A 9,541-nucleotide genomic window follows, 5' to 3' on the forward strand; every position below is an offset into this window, starting at 1 on the left:
GATAGAAATCTTTTAGCAGTGCCCAGTAATATGCAAGAGCTGGAAAAACCCACGCTTTGTATCAAAAATAAAGCCTATAAGAACTTGTGGTCAAAATGTAATTGGAAATCACCTGCTTTGCCAAGATCCACATCCCTGAGAATATACAAGTTGCCATAGGAATTAAGAACAAGAAGTCTTCAGGTCCGAGCTTTTTGTGCCAAATCTTGGTCCTCAGAATGACTTTGCAACCCCCCCCCCATAATTTTCAGGGAGGTGCTGCCTCTGTAATAGCTCAGGGGAACACTCACCAGGGCTGGATCACATCGCCAGCGCTTCCTCAGCCCTGGTGCTCCTGTGCCGGAAACCTGCCGTGGGATTTCTCCTGTTCCTACATATTCATTTCACTGCAAATGGGCAATTTTTTTTTTTAATCATTTTGCTGGTAACTAGATATCTAGAATTAAAGAGTTTGAATATATTAACAACCTGCTGATTGCAGGGGGCTTAATGGCAGTTTGCACAACTACAGCACTGTTAGTTTTGATGAATTTGAAGCATTTTGCTAACAGTGGGGTTGATGAAATGGTCTTTGCACTTTCTCACACGTTGCATCATTGAGGCCAGTGCTGTGGTACCATGCTCCGCTCTGGTGCTCAGAGGATGCTGAAAAATAGTGACTGCAGAAATGACCAATAACGGTGAGTCAAGAAATGGAGATATGTCTGAGGGTGGAGTAGTTGTTAAACCTGGTCATTTTATCCAAAAGCAGGTGAGAGATGCTGTGGCAATTGGGTGCTGGGTGTTGTGGTGAGAAGATAATATTGGGTGTTAATGGGCTTCTTAGGTTTACAGAATAAGGCAGAAAACTTATGGGAATGGAAACTCACGGACCAGCTTCCCTGGTTGGGATTGTCCCACCACACCTGTGGGGTTGCTCATGAGGGTAACAAAACCAAAAGTTTGTCCCACCATTAGTTAAGAGACAAAAGCAACAAGAAAACAATTTCTTGCCACCTGAAGCAAAGGTACACTTGCTCAACTCAAACTGAATTTGAGTTTTCTTTCTTTCACACATATGACTTATCTCCTGCTTAAAACAGCCAATGAAAGGATTGTTTCTGTGGTTGGCATGCACAGTTGTAGGAAAATATTCCTAAGATTTGACATCTTAAAAATAAATAATTTGGATTTTTGTTCCAGAATAACATTATCTTCTGAAATTGGTCTGATTTGTTTAAGCAAGTTCTGTCCTCACACATGCAGCATCCCACATGGGATTCGTTTACTAGGGATTGAAGGGATGATTCTGGCTTACCTGGAATAAAAATGTGGTGACCTGTCAGATGGTTTGGCTGGTTGGGTTTTTTTTGGCGTGTGGTGGTTTTTTTTGGTTGGTGGTTTTGGGGTTTTTTTTAATTTAAAAATAAAACTTTTTTTTTTTTTTAACATGTTCTGGCGTGTTATGAAGTTAGAGATTCTCTGCTTGTGGGTTTTTTTCTCCTGTTTAGCCAGTGATCTCCAAGAAGCAACAATTTAACAGCTCTAGACCTCCCTTTCCTGCTTGTTTTAGTTGTGGAGAAAATAGAGTAGCAGATAAATACGGAATTTGGCATTTTCTCCACGACTTTTGCTGTCATTCATAACTGTCAGCGTTTTTTTCCTGTTTCCCTTGGCCCGCCTGGGCCGCATCAGCTGGATTGTACTCTGCCAGTGAGACTGACTGCAGAACACAGTGTTCTCTAATGCAACACATCTGGTTTAGCTGAAGGATCAGTCATGAGCTGCCCTGAATGTAGGTTGGAAGTGCCCCTGAGGGGACACTTTCCTTGGTCCTTTTGATCTTTTTTAAATCCTTACAAGTGGCAGGCAGCTATAGAAATAGCTCCACTCCTAATTAACAGCTCTGCCTTGCGCAATGCAGGAGTATATAGACTTTGCTAAGTAAGTCTTACGTGAGACTGGTTTGTGTTTACCTTCCATTAGGTCAGTGTCTCTTCCCTTCACTGGAACGCTTTTCTTGGAGGGAACAGTCGCAGGTAAATGTCAGATAGTTTTTAAAGAGAACTCTCTTCATGCAGTTAAATTTAATTAACCCAAATCTGCTTCGAAAGAGTACCCGCGCCGCTTGGAAGGGTCCCCCCAGCCACAGGACTCTCCCAGCAGCGTGACATTGCTGAAGCCGGTCAGATTGGTACGGAGCCTCGTTATGGAGGTGCTGGAACAGAGAGTAGCAAAGTTGTGCTGCTCAGCAAAACTGTCCAGAACGAGGAAGCCCCAGCCATAGTGATTGATTGTGTGAAGATTTCCGCAAATGATACCGAAATTAAAACATTACACTAACGACTTTAAGGAAAATTGCATTGCCATGTGCAATTTATTCAGTGGAGAGAGAGCAAATACGGTTTTACTAATAACACACAAAAAAAGACTGACATCAAATTGAGCAAAGGAACCTTATGGCTTTCCTTCTTTCTCTGCCTCCCTCTCCCTGGAGCTTCAGTGCCGAGCGCTGTCAGAGTTTTTCATCTCCCTGACCTGTCGCAGGGGAGGTCGGCACTGATCAGTGACTGTACTTTTGAGCAGACGGAGGGCTGTAATTGAGAATAATTCCTCTGCAATTTGGAAGGCAGGGGTTGTTTCAAACTGGTTTTCAAAGGCAGTGCCAGAATGGAAATGTTAGAAACTGTGTTAGTGATTCAGTTTTTATTTGCGGGGCCGCAGGTTTCCTTTTGGGTTTGTTTCTGGGTTTTTATCCCTAACGAAACAACAGCAGAATGGAAGCGCTCGCTTCTTGCACAGCAGTGTTCCTTCCAGGCATGACGTGAAGCGCAGTCAGTTTGTACCATCTCCTGGGGTGCCTTGCAGCTAACGTGAGAAGGAGCCCAGAAACGCAGGATCTGCTCCCAGTGACGAAGCGCTGATGGTGAGGGCTCGGATGCCCAGGGCTGGACATGTGCACTGGCAGCTGCTCTTCCTTGGGCTGCTGCTTGGGAGGAGGAGACACGGCTGCCAAAGAAGGCATCTTAGGGCTCCTCTGAAGTAGTACTTGGAATAAATAAGCTTATTAATTCAACATGGGGCATCTGGTGAGAAGTGGGGAGCCCAGGTAGAGCTAGTCCTGGTGCTTCTCAAGCGTTGAGATGGCATCAGCCCTGCAGCAGACAGTTGTGTTTAGGGGATGAAGGGAACTGTGAGACTTTGGAAGGTGATGCTTCTGCCCTGGCCTTTGTCCAAGGGTGAGTTGGTGGGCACAAGTAAAATGCCCTCACCCAGGCATTGTCAGGATTGCAAGGAAGAGCACAGATCCGTGTGCGATGGCCAGATGCAGGAGGTAGAGCTTCATGGGGGCTGATAAGGAGCCCAGGTTTCTGCTCACTCAGGCTTCTCTGTGCTCGGCTCCATCTCTTCGGCTCACTCAGGCTTCTCTGTGCTCGGCTCCATCTCCTTGGGCAGAGCCGCCCTTGGCCAGGCACATCTCGTATCCGAGCCAGTCCTCGGTGTCCCGCAGCCATCGTCGTCAACTGAGGATGCTCAGCTGTAGGGACCTGTTTGAATATTGATGTGATTTTTGGGTGGCTTTTTAGATGATGAGGTTAATATCTTCAAGAGTCCTAAAGGACTCATCCTGCTAAATACTGATCTATGGCTTTCTCCCCTTCTGAAAAACCCCAGTTTGTCCATCAGTTAGAGTTCTGCAGAACCTTGATGGGTATGAACATTCAAGTTGCTCAATATGCAACATCTTTAAAGTCCTTTCTTATTTTTTTACTTTAAGTACTGTAATACTAATTGTGAGTTTTGTTTATTTGGGGGTTCCACAGCAGCTTACTTCCGTCCGAGAATGCTGTTCAGAGGGGTCAGAGGTGCTGAGGTGTGTGTTCATTAGGCACTGTCTGATCAGACACAAAGGAATGTTAAAGAAATAGAAAGTAAAACCAGGAAGGTTTGATTCTCCTTGCTCTTCCTCCCAATCCCACTTTATTCAGCAAAATAAATCCCTTCGCCTTGTCAACACTGTGGAGAAATTTTTAAAACTTCAGGTCATTTGAAGAGAACTAGTAGACTGCAAATTCTGAATAAGGAATACATTTGTGCTGCAGTACCTCTGCTGTATGTAGACCTGATTATGTAAATTAATACATTCAACTTGATTATGTAAATTGAGATGATTTAGATCACAGCTTAGGCTGACTACAATGACTATTTGGGGTTATTTGGCACGATAGAGTATTGTTCCCTTCCTCTCCCCTGGATATGACTGCATACTCCCAACAGGCCAAAGCATGGTTAATTTAGAAACACGATCAAATTCCGCAATCATTATTGGATGTTGTCCGCAGCCTCTAGAGACCACTGATAAGAACAACAATAGACTAGGACATGGTAGTCCTCTCAGCTGAAGTCTAATTACAAAGTTATACACTGCTGTTCTCAAAGGACAGCCTTTGAGCAGAACTTCAGCATCTTTAGGTTTTATTTTTGCATTATATCTGTAATTTTACCCATCTTTCTTTCTTTTACAAAGCCTGAGAAACAGAGGCTAAATGTGTGAGTTCAGTGCGGTGTGATGGTATGAAGGGCTTTATCACTGATGGGTTGGCTGGTGTGATTTCTGTGAGTGTGTGAAATCTTTTTTATCATTTGTAAACAGGCACGGAGAAGACAGGGAAGTGGTTCAGAATTCTCACCACTTTGTTCCCAGTGGTGCCCTCGGGACTGAAAAACATTTCTTTGACCTTGTCTTCGATTTACTTGCTTCCAGCAGACTCTAATTATGATCACTTTCATTTTTTTATTGAATAATCATTAAAAAAAGGCAGCCAGAGCTCTTGGGCAGATATAGACCAAATTGATCACAAAGCTTGAATAAGAGGAGAAGTTTTACTCTTAGAATTTGAGGAATCAGCTGTAATCTCAATTTTAATATCTACCATCTTTGGACAATTAAGCTTCAGGCAGCCCTTATTTATGATAGTGTTTTATTAAAGGCATCTTACTGATGTGTGATGAAATTCTGTTTTCCTTAAATCTTCATGTTCTGAATGTATTAGACATTTTTTTTATCTTTGGCATCTCCAAATTGCAAAATATTGGTTAATACCAAATTTCTTGTGCATCTTGGGTACCACGAGGTACCATGGAGTAATGGTTGGAAATAGAACAAGGATCCACATAGTCCTGCTTCTTTAGACATCTGCGATCTTGTGAAAAAAATAGACTGGTTTCTACTTTCAGAATTTAAATATTTTTTCTGGAGGTCAGAGGTTTGCTCTGGAGTGGGCCAGTCACTGCAGCAGAGGCATCTAACGCATGTTTAAACGGCCTGACTTCAGCTCCATCTGCCCTGGTCACAGACTGGACTCTGTTGCATACGTGCTTTTCCATAGGGCAGCCCTGCTAATCCATCCCACAGGAGCAGGACAACCGAGGGGGACTGAGTCCCCAGGGAGGTACCTGAGCTGGCTTTCTGCACGCTGGCATCGTGAATACCTTACGGTGTATGTCAAGGCTGCGGTCTAACAGACTCGTGCTTCTGGCAGGTTTATCTGTGTATGAATGGTGACTTCACTGTTCTCATATTCACACGGTGTTTCAAGCTTCAAAATATACAGTTTCTGAAAAAGTGATGAATGACAGTGAATGTAATGATGTGATTTTTCTTTTTGCTGAGAAAGTAGAAATTATTCACCTTTTTTTTCTTGCTGGTTTTCCCAGGGTTTTTGGAAAGGATTAGGCAGAATTACTGTGCTGCATGATGACACATCCCAGCTAATTCTGTGCATTCAGGAAGAGGGTTCTGCGGGTAATGCAGGCTGTTAGCACACATTTTGATCGACGTAAATGTGGAAACAATTGGGCTACCTGAAAAACGTAGCAGATGGAATGGGGCAGAGCTTCATTTGGCACAAATGCCAACTAGTCAATTTTTCAATTTTTTCATTTAAACCCAAAACAAATTTCAAAACATTTCATTTTACCATTTTGTAAAATAAAATATTTTCCTTTTTCTGAATAAGATTTCTCTCAAACCATTTCCTTAAAATTTACCTTATTTTTTTTTAGTTCCAGGCTGAAATGCATCATTTTAATTTTGTCAGAGAAACCTTTCTTTCTTCCTCTATTTATGAGGAAATTTAATAATTGTTTTCATTTTCAACTGAAAAAAATTTTCAACGGGGTTGATTTTTACAATTTTTTATGTTGTAAATATCTGGCTTGTTTTTCCTTCTGATTTCTAATGTGTGAGAGTTTATTTTCATATACGTGGAAAAGATACTCCTTTTAATTAAGTTTCTATCAATAGCTTCATGAGAGAAAATTTTCCTTCTTGGGTATGTGTAAATGCAGACCCTGTAGAAGCCTGGTTCTGAGGTCCTGCTGTCCTGGCAAAAACATTGGTAAATATGAAATGTAGCATTTGGCCCATCATTATCTCCAGACGGCAGAGAGACAAATGTGTGGGATGTCAAATCATCCTTGGGAGTTTGCACTGCAACTTTAGCTAAAGCTCTATTACTTGTTCTAAGTATGTTTATTGGTAAAGCTGTACACAGAAGTTTTATTTATAGTTTCATCATCTTTATGCTGAAGTGCTAAGGGACACAGACAAAAAGAATTTATGTTCATCTTCCTAAAGATCTTACCCTGTGTGGCATACTGCTGATCTGTGCCTTGTGGAGGGGTTTGGCTTGATTTTTCTGTTTTCCTTCCCCAAAAAGGAGGCCTCAGTAAGGTATGACAGCTTCCTTTCCTAGGTGGTTATATCCTGAAAGGGTTCTAGTGAGTACTCTGAATTATTTTTCTTGTTTCTTTTGTGGGTTTCTCTAGACATAAATTTTAGGGCAGAATTTGCTGAAGTCCCATTGCCACTCAACTGACTGCACAAGTTAAGCTGGAAGAGAACTCCAGATACCACTTGAGCCGTAAATGCAGTCACTCCTGTGATGCTGTTAAAAAGTCTCCGCCTAAAGAAATCCATTGATGCACTATATTCTAATTTACAGTTCTGTGACTCACATTTGTCGCTATCAGCACAGCTGCCAACAGAGTCAAATAAATTCCAGCAATTCAGGGTATACTGATTTATGATAAGATCCCTTAGAAGGATGCTCAGGAAAACAGATACAGAAAAAGATGTTATTGTATATTGCAAAACGATCTTGTGTTCATTCCACTTTCCAAATAAGATTACCCAATAGGCAGTAAAATTATGTCAGATCATCTGCATTAAAATAGCTATTAAAAGTTAAAGGTGCCGAAGTACCTTCTGTAATTTTCCCTGCTGTTTGTAATAGCACCCTGTGAGGCTTGAAATTGGAATTGGATTGTCATCTGAAATGTTACTGTCTTCTCGTCGTGCTTATGGATGCTGTTGCTGAGAAATGTGTTGAAAAAGACATATACCATTAAAATTGTCTCCTTTCTGATTCTCTTGTGAGTGAGGCAATGTCTCTTCCCGTTGAGACTCGTGACGGAGGTGTTCATCAAGGGAATCTGTTGTTGATCTCTGTGATGTGTACACCAAGACACGGAGCTTTACAACCATCTCCAGCTGAATCACGTAGTTTCTGTGAATACAGTCACTATAACATTGTTTCCTACATATATGAGGAGAAGACCATGGAGCGGGGAGGGTTGGGTGAACAGAGCAACGTGCTGAGCAGGAGCAGAGCTCCGTGTCCTCAGCAGGGTTATGCTCAGCAGGGAGCCAGACTTCGAGGTGCCTTGCGCTGCACTTAAAGACTTTCTTGCGTTAAATCAGCCTTCATTTCTTTTCACTGCAGCACTTGCAGTGGTGAGATACCCTGAAATATCGAAGGGTTTGTACACGTGGGAGTGGAGACCAAGTGAAGCAGTATCTTCCAGTGTGGCCGTTGGTCACGGACGTTGGCCAACGCAGTGCGCCGTACGAGGGGGTAAATGTCCCAGACCTGTTCACTTTGGGTTGGATTGCTGAGGTGATAGTGAAGCCAAGGCTGGGTTTGTTCTCTGCTTTCCACTCCATACTCCAAACAGCAACCTGTTCTCATGCTGTTTGAAATAATTGTGATTTCCAGTTTTAATCTGTTCTCCCATGGCTTGTTGTCATGCTATGGACGTAGGCCATTCTGAAATCACGGCAACTGAAAGAATATCCATCTGTTGTACATTTAACGTGGGGAAGATTTGCTCTTCACACATTTCCTGCTGCAGGGTAGTTTCATTTATTTTCCCCCCGTCACATCCATCATATCATACTGGGGGACTTACTTGCCTTGCCCACATTTTATACTAAAATTTGCTATACTCATCTATGGGATCAAAGGCTCCGTGTGTGGGAAAGGCTTCTCATTCAGGCTCTGATTCTGACTGGAGCTGGCTGCTGCAGTTCCTATCAGCAGTGAATCACAGCGGTGTTACGGACCCATGTTCAGGGGTCTAATTCTGCAGAAATTGAGGCAAACCCTCAGGTGGTATAAATTGTGGGAGGGCCAGTTTTTACCACCTTTGACTCAGTGGTCACTAGAATCGCTGCCGTAAGTTACTGAGACCCGACCTGTATCGGAGAGGTTACTCGTGTGGGAGCATTTGCAGGATCAGATTTTGTGTTCATTCTCTAAAGTAATAAATCTCCTAGGGAAGAGTGTCATTTTTACATGGTATTTTAGACATAAAATCTGTTTGAGGTTTAGGGTAGAAAATTTGATTAAAAATCAGAAATTAAAAATTTTAGTACCTCATAATTTGATGGTACCTGTCAACTTCCAGCCCAGGCTGTGCATTTCAAATTCATGGGATGTTTACTTGAAAATAAATGACAAAATTATGTAGCGGGGGTGGGTTTTTTCACTTCAGAATGTAGTTTTTGTATCTCTTTATGGAATATTTTGCCAGCTCCTGATAACCATCAGAAGTGGATTTGTGTGTAATCGGTTTAACTGAAAAATGATATGCTAAAATGGAGGTGTAAGTTGTGGCTTTCCACGGCAGTAGCTCAATTACATGGCTTTGGGTTATTCCTGCTAGTTAGAGTACTTCAGAACCACCTACCTGACTCTGGTTTCTGAACTTATTTTTTCCTTTTAGGCTCCATGCAGCAGATGCATTTAAATTCCATTTAGTGCTTTTTAAGCTAACACTAATATTTTGTGTTTTGCAAAAGACAGCTGTAAGGCTACTTATTTTCCTCTTTAAAGCCTTTTACAGTTTCTTTACCTTTATAGTCTTTGAATATTTCCCTTGACTTCCCCAACTCTGAAACGCTTCTGCTGCCAACCTGACCCTGTTATGTTATGTTCACCTGGGCTGTGTTCCCCTTCTCTCCATTCATTTGCCAAGAAAACATGTGGTTTTTTCCACTGCACTTCATGAGATATTGGTGAAATTAGTCCCCAGAAATAAAACCTGACAGATTTTAGACAGATTCAAGATTTAGCTGCCCTTGAGCTTGCCTGAAGACAAGCCAGTTGTCCTAAAGCTCCTGCGTTTCAGCTCCGGAAGGATGAACATCCGTTTCCCAAAAAGGGAGATCGTGTGAGAAGGCGTATCAGGGCGGATGGCAGCCTCAGCTGGGAGGTAC

The sequence above is a fragment of the Eurypyga helias genome, unplaced genomic scaffold (assembly GCF_000690775.1).
Source record: "Eurypyga helias isolate BGI_N326 unplaced genomic scaffold, ASM69077v1 scaffold8363, whole genome shotgun sequence".
Lineage (NCBI taxonomy): Eukaryota > Metazoa > Chordata > Aves > Eurypygiformes > Eurypygidae > Eurypyga > Eurypyga helias.